We start from the raw sequence: 15,923 nt of genomic DNA on the forward strand, positions 1-15,923 counted from the left end.
AGGAGTCCTCAGATTGAAGAGAATAGTGATAGATTTGGAGTTGCCAAAAATTATCGTGACTAAACTTGAAACGGTCATAACTTTTGATAGAGAAGTCGGATGGAGACGCGTTAAAAATGAAAGTTGTTCGAAACGTGGTAACGAATCTAGTTGCCAATTCCCGAAGGACAAGGACCCCCACAACTCGCAGTCACGAAAAAGGTGAACTCATCATGGTTTGATTGTATAGGCCAGGAAGAAGAACAGAACACAAAAAAGAAGTGCAACACGAGGACTTCCAAGGAGGTCACCCATCCTAGTACTACTCTCGCCCAAGCACGCTTCACTGCGGAGTTCTGATGGGATCCGGTGCATTAGTGCTGGTATGATCGCACCTGTCAAGTGCAACGCGATCAATGCCTATATGGGTTTGCAAGTGGGCTTCAGTTTCAAATGGTTAAACACAAAATGGGTCTTGAGATATACAAGATGGACGAACAAGGTAAGACGATTTTTGTAAAATGCATTAAAAATAGGTAGAAATTGAATTTTTCTCTAATTTTTTTTGTGGGATCTTGTTTTAGTGTATATTTGATGGAGGAGTCCTCAGATTGAAGAGAATAGTGATAGATTTGGAGTTGCCAAAAATTATCGTGACTAAACTTCAAACGGTCATAACTTTTGATAGAGAAGTCGGATGGAGACGCGTTAAAAATGAAAGTTGTTCGAAACGTGGTAACGAATCTAGTTGCCAATTCCCGAAGGACAAGGACCCCCACAACTCGCAGTCACGAAAAAGGTGAACTCATCATGGTTTGATTGTATAGGCCAGGAAGAAGAACAGAACACAAAAAAGAAGTGCAACACGAGGACTTCCCAGGAGGTCCCCCATCCTAGTACTACTCTCGCCCAAGCACGCTTCACTGCGGAGTTCTGATGGGATCCGGTGCATTAGTGCTGGTATGATCGCACCTGTCAAGTGCAACGCGATCAATGCCTATATGGGTTTGCAAGTGGGCTTCAGTTTCAAATGGTTAAACACGAAATGGGTCTTGAGATATACAAGATGGACGAACAAGGTAAGACGATTTTTGTAAAATGCATTAAAAATAGGTAGAAATTGAATTTTTCTCTAATTTTTTTTGTGGGATCTTGTTTTAGTGTATATTTGATGGAGGAGTCCTCAGATTGAAGAGAATAGTGATAGATTTGGAGTTGCCAAAAATTATCGTGACTAAACTTCAAACGGTCATAACTTTTGATAGAGAAGTCGGATGGAGACGCGTTAAAAATGAAAGTTGTTCGAAACGTGGTAACGAATCTAGTTGCCAATTCCCGAAGGACAAGGACCCCCACAACTCGCAGTCACGAAAAAGGTGAACTCATCATGGTTTGATTGTATAGGCCAGGAAGAAGAACAGAACACAAAAAAGAAGTGCAACACGAGGACTTCCCAGGAGGTCCCCCATCCTAGTACTACTGTCGCCCAAGCACGCTTCACTGCGGAGTTCTGATGGGATCCGGTGCATTAGTGCTGGTATGATCGCACCTGTCAAGTGCAGCGCGATCAATGCCTATATGGGTTTGCAAGTGGGCTTCAGTTTCAAATGGTTAAACACAAAATGGGTCTTGAGATATACAAGATGGACGAACAAGGTAAGACGATTTTTGTAAAATGCATTAAAAATAGGTAGAAATTGAATTTTTGTCTAATTTTTTTTGTGGGATCTTGTTTTAGTGTATATTTGATGGAGGAGTCCTCAGATTGAAGAGAATAGTGATAGATTTGGAGTTGCCAAAAATTATCGTGACTAAACTTCAAACGGTCATAACTTTTGATCGAGAAGTCGGATGGAGACGCGTTAAAAATGAAAGTTGTTTGAAACGTGGTAACGAATCTAGTTGCCAATTCCCGAAGGACAAGGACCCCCACAACTCGCAGTCACGAAAAAGGTGAACTCATCATGGTTTGATTGTATAGGCCAGGAAGAAGAACAGAACACAAAAAAGAAGTGCAACACGAGGACTTCCCAGGAGGTCACCCATCCTAGTACCACTCTCGCCCAAGCACGCTTCACTGCGGAGTTCTGATGGGATCCGGTGCATTAGTGCTGGTATGATCGCACCTGTCAAGTGCAGCGCGATCAATGCCTATATGGGTTTGCAAGTGGGCTTCAGTTTCAAATGGTTAAACACAAAATGGGTCTTGAGATATACAAGATGGACGAACAAGGTAAGACGATTTTTGTAAAATGCATTAAAAATAGGTAGAAATTGAATTTTTGTCTAATTTTTTTTGTGGGATCTTGTTTTAGTGTATATTTGATGGAGGAGTCCTCAGATTGAAGAGAATAGTGATAGATTTGGAGTTGCCAAAAATTATCGTGACTAAACTTCAAACGGTCATAACTTTTGATAGAGAAGTCGGATTGATGTGATTCCAATAGCCACATAGAGCAAGATTCTTGACACTTTGAGGAATCACCTTGAGCTGGAAAATGTAGAGGCACTTTCTTAGAAGTTGGATCATGGTTCTAAGATCAAGAACTCACCAATAACAAGTACCAAATCCCAAACTCATTTGGATGAACCAAATATTGTCAAATTGAATCAACAAAGGAATAGAAACTAGATTAACCGAACAGAATTAAGCTACTAAACAAAAGAACCGAACAGAATTTAAAAACAAAACAGAATATAGGTGCTGAAAATAGAAAAACCGAAAGCTAGACAACTCAAAACACAAGGTAACATGAACAATTGAAGAAGAAGAAAGGAAGGAGAAGAGAATGCTCATGAAGATGGAAGATAGGTTGGATGATCACGCCACTAGAAGTATGGATGCTCCTAGATGAGTGTGGAAGCCGCCACTTGAGGAAACCATGGTCCTTCAAGATAAGACTAGAGAAGAAGCTCAAAGCTCTCCAAATGCTCACTCCAATTTTGAGTATAGTTTCTTTAGATGAATTCAAATCTGAAATTTACAAGGAAGGAACCTCTATTTATAGCCTAAGGTGCTGAAAAAGAAAGCTAAAACAATTCAAAATTCCCTCCTAATTCAAACTAGAACCGGCGCCTATTTGCAAAGCAAGAAAGGTGTGATCCTTTCCTTCACTTTGGCACCCCCTATTCTACTTCTACACCTATCTACTAATACACCCCCCTAAAGATCCTAACTAAAGCCGAAAAGATGCTATAACAAAAGAGGTTTCTAAGGTTTCCCTCTAAGCACCTTCAACTAAAGACACTACAAAAAGAGAAAATAAATGTCCTCTAGCTCCCAAGGCTTTGAACATGCTTCTTGTAATCCTTTGAGGTGGACTTTGACCTCCATGGGCGTCCTCCATTTGTGCCTCCACCTCTTCTTGAGCTTGATGAGTGGCCTCCATGTTCTCTTGGGCTTGATCTCCATCACGGATGGAGACGCGTTAAAAATGAAAGTTGTTCGAAACGTGGTAACGAATCTAGTTGCCAATTCCCGAAGGACAAGGACCCCCACAACTCGCAGTCACGAAAAAGGTGAACTCATCATGGTTTGATTGTATAGGCCAGGAAGAAGAACAGAACACAAAAAATAAGTGCAACACGAGGACTTCCCAGGAGGTCACCCATCCTAGTACTACTCTCGCCCAAGCGCGCTTAACTGCGGAGTTCTGATGGGATCCAGTGCATTAGTGCTGGTATGATCGCACCTGTCAAGTGCAGCGCGATCAATGGCTATATGGGTTTGCAAGTGGGCTTCAGTTTCAAATGGTTAAACACAAAATGGGTCTTGAGATATACAAGATGGACGAACAAGGTAAGACGAATTTTGTAAAATGCATTAAGAATAGGTAGAAATTGAATTTTTGTCTAATTTTTTTTGTGGGATCTTGTTTTAGTGTATATTTGATGGAGGAGTCCTCAGATTGAAGAGAATAGTGATAGATTTGGAGTTGCCAAAAATTATCGTGACTAAACTTCAAACGGTCATAACTTTTGATAGAGAAGTCGGATGGAGACGCGTTAAAAATGAAAGTTGTTCGAAACGTGGTAACGAATCTAGTTGCCAATTCCCGAAGGACAAGGACCCCCACAACTCGCAGTCACGAAAAAGGTGAACTCATCATGGTTTGATTGTATAGGCCAGGAAGAAGAACAGAACACAAAAATGAAGTGCAACACGAGGACTACCCAGGAAGTCACTCATCCTAGTACTACTCTCGCCCAGGCACGCTTCACTGCGAAGTTCTGATGGGATCCGGTGCATTAGTGTTGGTATGATCGCATCTGTCAAGTGCAGCGCGATCAATGCCTATATGGGTTTGCAAATGGGCTTCAGTTTCAAATGGTTAAACACAAAATGGGTCTTGAGATATACAAGATGGACGAACAAGGTAAGACGATTTTTGTAAAATGCATTAAAAATAGGTAGAAATTGAATTTTTGTCTAATTTTTTTTGTGGGATCTTGTTTTAGTGTATATTTGATAGAGGAGTCCTCAGATTGACGAGAATAGTGATAGTTTTGGAGTTGCCAAAAATTATCGTGACTAAACTTCAAACGGTCATAACTTTTGATAGAGAAGTCGGATGGAGACGCGTTAAAAATGAAAGTTGTTCGAAACGTGGTAACGAATCTAGTTGCCAATTCCCGAAGGACAAGGACCCCCACAACTCGCAGTCACGAAAAAGGTGAACTCATCATGGTTTGATTGTATAGGCCAGGAAGAAGAACAGAACACAAAAAAGAAGTGCAACACGAGGACTTCCCAAGAGGTCACCAATCCTAGTACTACTCTCGCCCAAGCACGCTTCACTGCGGAGTTCTGATGGGATCCGGTGCATTAGTGCTGGTATGATCGCACCTGCCAAGTGCAGCGCGATCAATGCCTATATGGGTTTGCAAGTGGGCTTCAGTTTCAAATGGTTAAACACAAAATGGGTCTTGAGATATACAAGATGGACGAACAAGGTAAGACGATTTTTGTAAAATGCATTAAAAATAGGTAGAAATTGAATTTTTGTCTAATTTTTTTGTGGGATCTTGTTTTAGTGTATATTTGATGGAGGAGTCCTCAGATTGAAGAGAATAGTGATAGATTTGGAGTTGCCAAAAATTATCGTGACTAAACTTCAAACGGTCATAACTTTTGATAGAGAAGTCGGATGGATACGCGTTAAAAATGAAAGTTGTTCGAAACGTGGTAACGAATCTAGTTGCCAATTCCCGAAGGACAAGGACCCCCACAACTCGCAGTCACGAAAAAGGGGAACTCATCATGGTTTGATTGTATAGGCCACGAAGAAGAACAGAACACAAAAAAGAAGTGCAACACGAGGACTTCCCAGGAGGTCACCCATCCTAGTACTACTCTCGCCCAAGCACGCTTACCTGCGGAGTTCTGATGGGATCCGGTGCATTAGTGCTGGTATGATCGCACTTGCCAAGTGCATCGCGATCAATGCCTATATGGGTTTGCAAGTGGGCTTCAGTTTCAAATGGTTAAACACAAAATGGGTCTTGAGATATACAAGATGGACGAACAAGGTAAGACGATTTTTGTAAAATGCATTAAAAATAGGTAGAAATTGAATTTTTGTCTAATTTTTTTTGTGGGATCTTGTTTTAGTGTATATTTGATGGAGGAGTTCTCAAATTGAAGAGAATAGTGATAGATTTGGAGTTGCAAAAAATTATCGTGACTAAACTTCAAACGGTCATAACTTTTGATAGAGAAGTCGAATGGATACGCGTTAAAAATGAAAGTTGTTCGAAACGTGGTAACGAATCTAGTTGCCAATTCCCGAAGGACAAGGACCCCCACAACTCGCAGTCACGAAAAAGGGGAACTCATCATGGTTTGATTGTATAGGCCAGGAAGAAGAACAGAACACAAAAAAGAAGTGCAACACGAGGACTTCCCAGGAGGTCACCAATCCTAGTACTACTCTCGCCCAAGCACGCGTACCTGCGGAGTTCTGATTGGATCCGGTGCATTAGTGCTGGTATGATCGCACCTGTCAAGTGCAGCGCGATCAATGCCTATATGGGTTTGCAAGTGGGCTTCAGTTTCAAATGGTTAAACACGAAATGGGTCTTCAGATATACAAGATGGACGAACAAGGTAAGACGATTTTTGTAAAATGCATTAAAAATAGGTAGAAATTGAATTTTTGTCTAATTTTTTTTGTGGGATCTTGTTTTAGTGTATATTTGATGGAGGAGTCCTCAGATTGAAGAGAATAGTGATAGATTTGGAGTTGCCAAAAATTATCGTGACTAAACTTCAAACGGTCATAACTTTTGATAGAGAAGTCGGATGGAGACGCGTTAAAAATGAAAGTTGTTCGAAACGTGGTAACGAATCTAGTTGCCAATTCCCGAAGGACAAGGACCCCCACAACTCACAGTCACGAAAAAGGTGAACTCATCATGGTTTGATTGTATAGGCCAGGAAGAAGAACAGAACACAAAAAAGAAGTGCAACACGAGGACTTCCCAGGAGGTCACCCATCCTAGTACTATTTTCGCCCAACCACGCTTAACTGCGGAGTTCTGATGGGAGCCGGTGCATAAGTGCTGGTATGATCGCACCTGTCAAGTTTAGCGCGACCAATGCCTATATGGGTTTGCAAGTGGGCTTCAGTTTCAAATGGTTAAACACGAAATGTGTCTTGAGATATACAAGATGGACGAACAAGGTAAGACGATTTTTGTAAAATGCATTAAAAATAGGTAGAAATTGAATTTTTGTCTAATTTTTTTTGTGGGATCTTGTTTTAGTGTATATTTGATGGAGGAGTCCTCAGATTGAAGAGAATAGTGATAGATTTGGAGTTGCCAAAAATTATCGTGACTAAACTTCAAACGGTCATAACTTTTGATAGAGAAGTCGGATGGAGACGCGTTAAAAATGAAAGTTGTTCGAAACGTGGTAACGAATCTAGTTGCCAATTCCCGAAGGACAAGGACCCCCACAACTCGCAGTCACGAAAAAGGTGAACTCATCATGGTTTGATTGTATAGGCCAGGAAGAAGAACAGAACACAAAAAAGAAGTGCAACACGAGGACTTCCCAGGAGGTCACCCATCCTAGTACTATTTTCGCCCAACCACGATTAACTGCGGAGTTCTGATGGGAGCCGGTGCATTAGTGCTGGTATGATCGCACCTGTCAAGTGTAGCGCGATCAATGCCTATATGGGTTTGCAAGTGGGCTTCAGTTTCAAATGATTAAACACGAAATGGGTCTTGAGATATACAAGATGGACGAACAAGGTAAGACGATTTTTGTAAAATGCATTAAAAATAGGTAGAAATTGAATTTTTGTCTAATTTTTTTTGTGGGATCTTGTTTTAGTGTATATTTGATGGAGGAGTCCTCAGATTGAAGAGAATAGTGATAGATTTGGAGTTGCCAAAAATTATCGTGACTAAACTTGAAACGGTCATAACTTTTGATAGAGAAGTCGGATGGAGACGCGTTAAAAATGAAAGTTGTTCGAAACCTGGTAACGAATCTAGTTGCCAATTCCCGAAGGACAAGGACCCCCACAACTCGCAGTCACGAAAAAGGTGAACTCATCATGGTTTGATTGTATAGGCCAAGAAGAAGAACAGAACACAAAAAAGAAGTGCAACACGAGGACTTCCAAGGAGGTCACCCATCCTAGTACTACTCTCGCCCAAGCACGCTTCACTGCGGAGTTCTGATGGGATCCGGTGCATTAGTGCTGGTATGATCGCACCTGTCAAGTGCAACGCGATCAATGCCTATATGGGTTTGCAAGTGGGCTTCAGTTTCAAATGGTTAAACACAAAATGGGTCTTGAGATATACAAGATGGACGAACAAGGTAAGACGAATTTTGTAAAATGCATTAAGAATAGGTAGAAATTGAATTTTTGTCTAATTTTTTTTGTGGGATCTTGTTTTAGTGTATATTTGATGGAGGAGTCCTCAGATTGAAGAGAATAGTGATAGATTTGGAGTTGCCAAAAATTATCGTGACTAAACTTCAAACGGTCATAACTTTTGATAGAGAAGTCGGATGGAGACGCGTTAAAAATGAAAGTTGTTCGAAACGTGGTAACGAATCTAGTTGCCAATTCCCGAAGGACAAGGACCCCCACAACTCGCAGTCACGAAAAAGGTGAACTCATCATGGTTTGATTGTATAGGCCAGGAAGAAGAACAGAACACAAAAAAGAAGTGCAACACGAGGACTTCCCAGGAGGTCCCCCATCCTAGTACTACTCTCGCCCAAGCACGCTTCACTGCGGAGTTCTGATGGGATCCGGTGCATTAGTGCTGGTATGATCGCACCTGTCAAGTGCAGCGCGATCAATGCCTATATGGGTTTGCAAGTGGGCTTCAGTTTCAAATGGTTAAACACGAAATGGGTCTTGAGATATACAAGATGAACGAACAAGGTAAGACGATTTTTGTAAAATGCATTAAAAATAGGTAGAAATTGAATTTTTCTCTAATTTTTTTTGTGGGATCTTGTTTTAGTGTATATTTGATGGAGGAGTCCTCAGATTGAAGAGAATAGTGATAGATTTGGAGTTGCCAAAAATTATCGTGACTAAACTTCAAACGGTCATAACTTTTGATAGAGAAGTCGGATGGAGACGCGTTAAAAATGAAAGTTGTTCGAAACGTGGTAACGAATCTAGTTGCCAATTCCCGAAGGACAAGGACCCCCACAACTCGCAGTCACGAAAAAGGTGAACTCATCATGGTTTTATTGTATAGGCCAGGAAGAAGAACAGAACACAAAAAAGAAGTGCAACACGAGGACTTCCCAGGAGGTCACGCATCCTAGTACCACTCTCGCCCAAGCACGCTTCACTGCGGAGTTCTGATGGGATCCGGTGCATTAGTGCTGGTATGATCGCACCTGTCAAGTGCAGCGCGATCAATGCCTATATGGGTTTGCAAGTGGGCTTTAGTTTCAAATGGTTAAACACGAAATGGGTCTTGAGATATACAAGATGGACGAACAAGGTAAGACGATTTTTGTAAAATGCATTAAAAATAGGTAGAAATTGAATTTTTCTCTAATTTTTTTTGTGGGATCTTGTTTTAGTGTATATTTGAGGGAGGAGTCCTCAGATTGAAGAGAATAGTGATAGATTTGGAGTTGCCAAAAATTATCGTGACTAAACTTCAAACGGTCATAACTTTTGATAGAGAAGTCGGATGGAGACGCGTTAAAAATGAAAGTTGTTCGAAACGTGGTAACGAATCTAGTTGCCAATTCCCGAAGGAGAAGGACCCCCACAACTCGCAGTCACGAAAAAGGTGAACTCATCATGGTTTGATTGTATAGGCCAGGAAGAAGAACAGAACACAAAAAAGAAGTGCAACACGAGGACTTCCCAGGAGGTCACCAATCCTAGTACCACTCTCGCCCAAGCACGCTTCACTGCAGAGTTCTGATGGGATCCGGTGCATTAGTGCTGGTATGATCGCACCTGTCAAGTGCAGCGCGATCAATGCCTATATGGGTTTGCAAGTGGGCTTCAGTTTCAAATGGTTAAACACAAAATGGGTCTTGAGATATACAAGATGGACGAACAAGGTAAGACGATTTTTGTAAAATGCATTAAAAATAGGTAGAAATTGAATTTTTGTCTAATTTTTTTTGTGGGATCTTGTTTTAGTGTATATTTGATGGAGGAGTCCTCAGATTGAAGAGAATAGTGATAGATTTGGAGTTGCCAAAAATTATCGTGACTAAACTTGAAACGGTCATAACTTTTGATAGAGAAGTCGGATGGAGACGCGTTAAAAATGAAAGTTGTTCGAAACGTGGTAACGAATCTAGTTGCCAATTCCCGAAGGACAAGGACCCCCACAACTCGCAGTCACGAAAAAGGTGAACTCATCATGGTTTGATTGTATAGGCCAGGAAGAAGAACAGAACACAAAAAAGAAGTGCAACACGAGGACTTCCAAGGAGGTCACCCATCCTAGTACTACTCTCGCCCAAGCACGCTTCACTGCGGAGTTCTGATGGGATCCGGTGCATTAGTGCTGGTATGATCGCACCTGTCAAGTGCAACGCGATCAATGCCTATATGGGTTTGCAAGTGGGCTTCAGTTTCAAATGGTTAAACACAAAATGGGTCTTGAGATATACAAGATGGACGAACAAGGTAAGACGATTTTTGTAAAATGCATTAAAAATAGGTAGAAATTGAATTTTTCTCTAATTTTTTTTGTGGGATCTTGTTTTAGTGTATATTTGATGGAGGAGTCCTCAGATTGAAGAGAATAGTGATAGATTTGGAGTTGCCAAAAATTATCGTGACTAAACTTCAAACGGTCATAACTTTTGATAGAGAAGTCGGATGGAGACGCGTTAAAAATGAAAGTTGTTCGAAACGTGGTAACGAATCTAGTTGCCAATTCCCGAAGGACAAGGACCCCCACAACTCGCAGTCACGAAAAAGGTGAACTCATCATGGTTTGATTGTATAGGCCAGGAAGAAGAACAGAACACAAAAAAGAAGTGCAACACGAGGACTTCCCAGGAGGTCCCCCATCCTAGTACTACTCTCGCCCAAGCACGCTTCACTGCGGAGTTCTGATGGGATCCGGTGCATTAGTGCTGGTATGATCGCACCTGTCAAGTGCAACGCGATCAATGCCTATATGGGTTTGCAAGTGGGCTTCAGTTTCAAATGGTTAAACACGAAATGGGTCTTGAGATATACAAGATGGACGAACAAGGTAAGACGATTTTTGTAAAATGCATTAAAAATAGGTAGAAATTGAATTTTTCTCTAATTTTTTTTGTGGGATCTTGTTTTAGTGTATATTTGATGGAGGAGTCCTCAGATTGAAGAGAATAGTGATAGATTTGGAGTTGCCAAAAATTATCGTGACTAAACTTCAAACGGTCATAACTTTTGATAGAGAAGTCGGATGGAGACGCGTTAAAAATGAAAGTTGTTCGAAACGTGGTAACGAATCTAGTTGCCAATTCCCGAAGGACAAGGACCCCCACAACTCGCAGTCACGAAAAAGGTGAACTCATCATGGTTTGATTGTATAGGCCAGGAAGAAGAACAGAACACAAAAAAGAAGTGCAACACGAGGACTTCCCAGGAGGTCCCCCATCCTAGTACTACTGTCGCCCAAGCACGCTTCACTGCGGAGTTCTGATGGGATCCGGTGCATTAGTGCTGGTATGATCGCACCTGTCAAGTGCAGCGCGATCAATGCCTATATGGGTTTGCAAGTGGGCTTCAGTTTCAAATGGTTAAACACAAAATGGGTCTTGAGATATACAAGATGGACGAACAAGGTAAGACGATTTTTGTAAAATGCATTAAAAATAGGTAGAAATTGAATTTTTGTCTAATTTTTTTTGTGGGATCTTGTTTTAGTGTATATTTGATGGAGGAGTCCTCAGATTGAAGAGAATAGTGATAGATTTGGAGTTGCCAAAAATTATCGTGACTAAACTTCAAACGGTCATAACTTTTGATCGAGAAGTCGGATGGAGACGCGTTAAAAATGAAAGTTGTTTGAAACGTGGTAACGAATCTAGTTGCCAATTCCCGAAGGACAAGGACCCCCACAACTCGCAGTCACGAAAAAGGTGAACTCATCATGGTTTGATTGTATAGGCCAGGAAGAAGAACAGAACACAAAAAAGAAGTGCAACACGAGGACTTCCCAGGAGGTCACCCATCCTAGTACCACTCTCGCCCAAGCACGCTTCACTGCGGAGTTCTGATGGGATCCGGTGCATTAGTGCTGGTATGATCGCACCTGTCAAGTGCAGCGCGATCAATGCCTATATGGGTTTGCAAGTGGGCTTCAGTTTCAAATGGTTAAACACAAAATGGGTCTTGAGATATACAAGATGGACGAACAAGGTAAGACGATTTTTGTAAAATGCATTAAAAATAGGTAGAAATTGAATTTTTGTCTAATTTTTTTTGTGGGATCTTGTTTTAGTGTATATTTGATGGAGGAGTCCTCAGATTGAAGAGAATAGTGATAGATTTGGAGTTGCCAAAAATTATCGTGACTAAACTTCAAACGGTCATAACTTTTGATAGAGAAGTCGGATTGATGTGATTCCAATAGCCACATAGAGCAAGATTCTTGACACTTTGAGGAATCACCTTGAGCTGGAAAATGTAGAGGCACTTTCTTAGAAGTTGGATCATGGTTCTAAGATCAAGAACTCACCAATAACAAGTACCAAATCCCAAACTCATTTGGATGAACCAAATATTGTCAAATTGAATCAACAAAGGAATAGAAACTAGATTAACCGAACAGAATTAAGCTACTAAACAAAAGAACCGAACAGAATTTAAAAACAAAACAGAATATAGGTGCTGAAAATAGAAAAACCGAAAGCTAGACAACTCAAAACACAAGGTAACATGAACAATTGAAGAAGAAGAAAGGAAGGAGAAGAGAATGCTCATGAAGATGGAAGATAGGTTGGATGATCACGCCACTAGAAGTATGGATGCTCCTAGATGAGTGTGGAAGCCGCCACTTGAGGAAACCATGGTCCTTCAAGATAAGACTAGAGAAGAAGCTCAAAGCTCTCCAAATGCTCACTCCAATTTTGAGTATAGTTTCTTTAGATGAATTCAAATCTGAAATTTACAAGGAAGGAACCTCTATTTATAGCCTAAGGTGCTGAAAAAGAAAGCTAAAACAATTCAAAATTCCCTCCTAATTCAAACTAGAACCGGCGCCTATTTGCAAAGCAAGAAAGGTGTGATCCTTTCCTTCACTTTGGCACCCCCTATTCTACTTCTACACCTATCTACTAATACACCCCCCTAAAGATCCTAACTAAAGCCGAAAAGATGCTATAACAAAAGAGGTTTCTAAGGTTTCCCTCTAAGCACCTTCAACTAAAGACACTACAAAAAGAGAAAATAAATGTCCTCTAGCTCCCAAGGCTTTGAACATGCTTCTTGTAATCCTTTGAGGTGGACTTTGACCTCCATGGGCGTCCTCCATTTGTGCCTCCACCTCTTCTTGAGCTTGATGAGTGGCCTCCATGTTCTCTTGGGCTTGATCTCCATCACGGATGGAGACGCGTTAAAAATGAAAGTTGTTCGAAACGTGGTAACGAATCTAGTTGCCAATTCCCGAAGGACAAGGACCCCCACAACTCGCAGTCACGAAAAAGGTGAACTCATCATGGTTTGATTGTATAGGCCAGGAAGAAGAACAGAACACAAAAAATAAGTGCAACACGAGGACTTCCCAGGAGGTCACCCATCCTAGTACTACTCTCGCCCAAGCACGCTTCACTGCGGAGTTCTGATGGGATCCGGTGCATTAGTGCTGGTATGATCGCACCTGTCAAGTGCAGCGCGATCAATGCCTATATGGGTTTGCAAGTGGGCTTCAGTTTCAAATGGTTAAACACAAAATGGGTCTTGAGATATACAAGATGGACGAACAATGTAAGACGATTTTTGTAAAATGCATTAAAAATAGGTAGAAATTGAATTTTTGTCTAATTTTTTTTGTGGGATCTTGTTTTAGTGTATATTTGATGGAGGAGTCCTCAGATTGAAGAGAATAGTGATAGATTTGGAGTTGCCAAAAATTATCGTGACTAAACTTCAAACGGTCATAACTTTTGATAGAGAAGTCGGATGGAGACGCGTTAAAAATGAAAGTTGTTCGAAACGTGGTAACGAATCTAGTTGCCAATTCCCGAAGGACAAGGACCCCCACAACTCGCAGTCACGAAAAAGGTGAACTCATCATGGTTTGATTGTATAGGCCAGGAAGAAGAACAGAACACAAAAAAGAAGTGCAACACGAGGACTTCCCAGGAGGTCACCCATCCTAGTACTACTCTCGCCCAAGCACGCTTCACTGCGGAGTTCTGATGGGATCCGGTGCATTAGTGCTGGTATGATCGCACCTGTCAAGTGCAGCGCGATCAATGCCTATATGGGTTTGCAAGTGGGCTTCAGTTTCAAATGGTTAAACACAAAATGGGTCTTGAGATATACAAGATGGATGAACAAGGTAAGACGATTTTTGTAAAATGCATTAAAAATAGGTAGAAATTGAATTTTTGTCTAATTTTTTTTGTGGGATCTTGTTTTAGTGTATATTTGATGGAGGAGTCCTCAGATTGAAGAGAATAGTGATAGATTTGGAGTTGCCAAAAATTATCGTGACTAAACTTCAAACGGTCATAACTTTTGATAGAGAAGTCGGATGGAGACGCGTTAAAAATGAAAGTTGTTCGAAACGTGGTAACGAATCTAGTTGCCAATTCCCGAAGGACAAGGACCCCCACAACTCGCAGTCACGAAAAAGGTGAACTCATCATGGTTTGATTGTATAGGCCAGGAAGAAGAACAGAACACAAAAAAGAAGTGCAACACGAGGACTTCCCAGGAGGTCACCCATCCTAGTACTACTCTCTCCCAAGCGCGCATGACTGCGGAGTTCTGATGGGATCCGGTACTTTAGTGCTGGTATGATCGCACCTGTCAAGTGCAGCGCGATCAATGCCTATATGGGTTTGCAAGTGGGCTTCAGTTTCAAATGGTTAAACACAAAATGGGTCTTGAGATATACAAGATGGACGAACAAGGTAAGACGATTTTTGTAAAATGCATTAAAAATAGGTAGAAATTGAATTTTTGTCTAATTTTTTTTGTGGGATCTTGTTTTAGTGTATATTTGATGGAGGAGTCCTCAGATTGAAGAGAATAGTGATAGATTTGGAGTTGCCAAAAATTATCGTGACTAAACTTCAAACGGTCATAACTTTTGATAGAGAAGTCGGATGGAGACGCGTTAAAAATGAAAGTTGTTCGAAACGTGGTAACGAATCTAGTTGCCAATTCCCGAAGGACAAGGACCCCCACAACTCGCAGTCACGAAAAAGGTGAACTCATCATGGTTTGATTGTATAGGCCAGGAAGAAGAACAGAACACAAAAAAGAAGTGCAACACGAGGACTTCCCAGGAGATCACCCATCCTAGTACTAATTTCGCCCAACCACGCTTAACTGCGGAGTTCTAATGGGAGCCAGTGCAATAGTGCTGGTATGATCGCACCTGTCAAGTGTAGCGCGATCAATGCCTATATGGGTTTGCAAGTGGGCTTCAGTTTCAAATGGTTAAACACAAAATGGGTCTTGAGATATACAAGATGGACGAACAAGGTAAGACGATTTTTGTAAAATGCATTAAAAATAGGTAGAAATTGAATTTTTGTCTAATTTTTTTTGTGGGATCCTTTTTTAGTGTATATTTGATGGAGGAGTCCTCAGATTGAAGAGAATAGTGATAGATTTGGAGTTGCCAAAAATTATCGTGACTAAACTTCAAACGGTCATAACTTTTGATAGAGAAGTCGGATGGAGACGCGTTAAAAATGAAAGTTGTTCGAAACGTGGTAACGAATCTAGTTGCCAATTCCCGAAGGACAAGGACCCCCACAACTCGCAGTCACGAAAAAGGTGAACTCATCATGGTTTGATTGGATAGGCCAGGAAGAAGAACAGAACACAAAAAAGAAGAGCAACACGAGGACTTCCCCGGAGGTCATACATCCTAGTACTACTCTCGCCCGAGAGGGCTTAACTGCGAAGTTCTGATGGGATCCGGTGCATTAGTGCTGGTATGATCGCACCTGTCAAGTGCAGCGCGATCAATGCCTATATGGGTTTGCAAGTGGGCTTCAGTTTCAAATGGTTAAACACAAAATGGGTCTTGAGATATACAAGATGGACGAACAAGGTAAGACGATTTTTGTAAAATGCATTAAAAATAGGTAGAAATTGAATTTTTGTCTAATTTTTTTTGTGGGATCTTGTTTTAGTGTATATTTGATGGAGGAGTCCTCAGATTGAAGAGAATAGTGATAGATTTGGAGTTGCCAAAAATTATCGTGACTAAACTTCAAACGGTCATAACTTTTGATAGAGAAGTCG

The 15,923-nt window shown here is 41.1% G+C and overlaps 16 non-coding genes and 8 pseudogenes across 16 annotated transcripts; all 24 read right to left on the minus strand.

The window, feature by feature from the left end:
- Positions 1 to 257: 257 nt before the first annotated feature.
- LOC150026881 (5S ribosomal RNA) lies at positions 258 to 376 on the minus strand. The gene has a single exon (XR_016522056.1). It is a non-coding gene; the product is annotated as a 5S ribosomal RNA (ribosomal RNA).
- A 458-nt stretch (positions 377 to 834) lies between these two features.
- LOC150026882 (5S ribosomal RNA) lies at positions 835 to 953 on the minus strand. The gene has a single exon (XR_016521912.1). It is a non-coding gene; the product is annotated as a 5S ribosomal RNA (ribosomal RNA).
- A 458-nt stretch (positions 954 to 1,411) lies between these two features.
- On the minus strand, positions 1,412 to 1,530 carry LOC150026883 (5S ribosomal RNA). The gene has a single exon (XR_016522207.1). It is a non-coding gene; the product is annotated as a 5S ribosomal RNA (ribosomal RNA).
- A 458-nt stretch (positions 1,531 to 1,988) lies between these two features.
- Positions 1,989 to 2,107, minus strand: LOC150026884 (5S ribosomal RNA). Its single transcript, XR_016522002.1, has one exon. It is a non-coding gene; the product is annotated as a 5S ribosomal RNA (ribosomal RNA).
- A 1,447-nt stretch (positions 2,108 to 3,554) lies between these two features.
- Positions 3,555 to 3,673, minus strand: LOC150026885 (5S ribosomal RNA). The gene has a single exon (XR_016522134.1). It is a non-coding gene; the product is annotated as a 5S ribosomal RNA (ribosomal RNA).
- A 458-nt stretch (positions 3,674 to 4,131) lies between these two features.
- LOC150026886 (5S ribosomal RNA) lies at positions 4,132 to 4,250 on the minus strand (annotated as a pseudogene).
- Positions 4,251 to 4,708: 458 nt separating this feature from the next.
- On the minus strand, positions 4,709 to 4,827 carry LOC150026887 (5S ribosomal RNA). Its single transcript, XR_016522186.1, has one exon. It is a non-coding gene; the product is annotated as a 5S ribosomal RNA (ribosomal RNA).
- Positions 4,828 to 5,284: 457 nt separating this feature from the next.
- On the minus strand, positions 5,285 to 5,403 carry LOC150026888 (5S ribosomal RNA). Its single transcript, XR_016522759.1, has one exon. It is a non-coding gene; the product is annotated as a 5S ribosomal RNA (ribosomal RNA).
- Positions 5,404 to 5,861: 458 nt separating this feature from the next.
- Positions 5,862 to 5,980, minus strand: LOC150026889 (5S ribosomal RNA; annotated as a pseudogene).
- A 458-nt stretch (positions 5,981 to 6,438) lies between these two features.
- Positions 6,439 to 6,557, minus strand: LOC150026890 (5S ribosomal RNA; annotated as a pseudogene).
- Positions 6,558 to 7,015: 458 nt separating this feature from the next.
- LOC150026891 (5S ribosomal RNA) lies at positions 7,016 to 7,134 on the minus strand (annotated as a pseudogene).
- Positions 7,135 to 7,592: 458 nt separating this feature from the next.
- On the minus strand, positions 7,593 to 7,711 carry LOC150026892 (5S ribosomal RNA). The gene has a single exon (XR_016522058.1). It is a non-coding gene; the product is annotated as a 5S ribosomal RNA (ribosomal RNA).
- Positions 7,712 to 8,169: 458 nt separating this feature from the next.
- LOC150026893 (5S ribosomal RNA) lies at positions 8,170 to 8,288 on the minus strand. Its single transcript, XR_016521913.1, has one exon. It is a non-coding gene; the product is annotated as a 5S ribosomal RNA (ribosomal RNA).
- Positions 8,289 to 8,746: 458 nt separating this feature from the next.
- Positions 8,747 to 8,865, minus strand: LOC150026894 (5S ribosomal RNA). Its single transcript, XR_016522236.1, has one exon. It is a non-coding gene; the product is annotated as a 5S ribosomal RNA (ribosomal RNA).
- A 458-nt stretch (positions 8,866 to 9,323) lies between these two features.
- LOC150026895 (5S ribosomal RNA) lies at positions 9,324 to 9,442 on the minus strand (annotated as a pseudogene).
- Positions 9,443 to 9,900: 458 nt separating this feature from the next.
- On the minus strand, positions 9,901 to 10,019 carry LOC150026896 (5S ribosomal RNA). The gene has a single exon (XR_016522059.1). It is a non-coding gene; the product is annotated as a 5S ribosomal RNA (ribosomal RNA).
- A 458-nt stretch (positions 10,020 to 10,477) lies between these two features.
- LOC150026897 (5S ribosomal RNA) lies at positions 10,478 to 10,596 on the minus strand. Its single transcript, XR_016521914.1, has one exon. It is a non-coding gene; the product is annotated as a 5S ribosomal RNA (ribosomal RNA).
- A 458-nt stretch (positions 10,597 to 11,054) lies between these two features.
- On the minus strand, positions 11,055 to 11,173 carry LOC150026898 (5S ribosomal RNA). Its single transcript, XR_016522208.1, has one exon. It is a non-coding gene; the product is annotated as a 5S ribosomal RNA (ribosomal RNA).
- Positions 11,174 to 11,631: 458 nt separating this feature from the next.
- On the minus strand, positions 11,632 to 11,750 carry LOC150026899 (5S ribosomal RNA). The gene has a single exon (XR_016522003.1). It is a non-coding gene; the product is annotated as a 5S ribosomal RNA (ribosomal RNA).
- Positions 11,751 to 13,197: 1,447 nt separating this feature from the next.
- Positions 13,198 to 13,316, minus strand: LOC150026900 (5S ribosomal RNA). Its single transcript, XR_016522826.1, has one exon. It is a non-coding gene; the product is annotated as a 5S ribosomal RNA (ribosomal RNA).
- A 458-nt stretch (positions 13,317 to 13,774) lies between these two features.
- LOC150026901 (5S ribosomal RNA) lies at positions 13,775 to 13,893 on the minus strand. Its single transcript, XR_016522607.1, has one exon. It is a non-coding gene; the product is annotated as a 5S ribosomal RNA (ribosomal RNA).
- A 458-nt stretch (positions 13,894 to 14,351) lies between these two features.
- LOC150026902 (5S ribosomal RNA) lies at positions 14,352 to 14,470 on the minus strand (annotated as a pseudogene).
- Positions 14,471 to 14,928: 458 nt separating this feature from the next.
- Positions 14,929 to 15,047, minus strand: LOC150026903 (5S ribosomal RNA; annotated as a pseudogene).
- A 458-nt stretch (positions 15,048 to 15,505) lies between these two features.
- Positions 15,506 to 15,624, minus strand: LOC150026904 (5S ribosomal RNA; annotated as a pseudogene).
- Between the last annotated feature and the right edge of the window lie 299 nt (positions 15,625 to 15,923).

Source organism: Phaseolus vulgaris, chromosome 6 (genome assembly GCF_051622355.1).
Source record: "Phaseolus vulgaris cultivar YP4 chromosome 6, ASM5162235v1, whole genome shotgun sequence".
Classification (NCBI taxonomy): domain Eukaryota; kingdom Viridiplantae; phylum Streptophyta; class Magnoliopsida; order Fabales; family Fabaceae; genus Phaseolus; species Phaseolus vulgaris.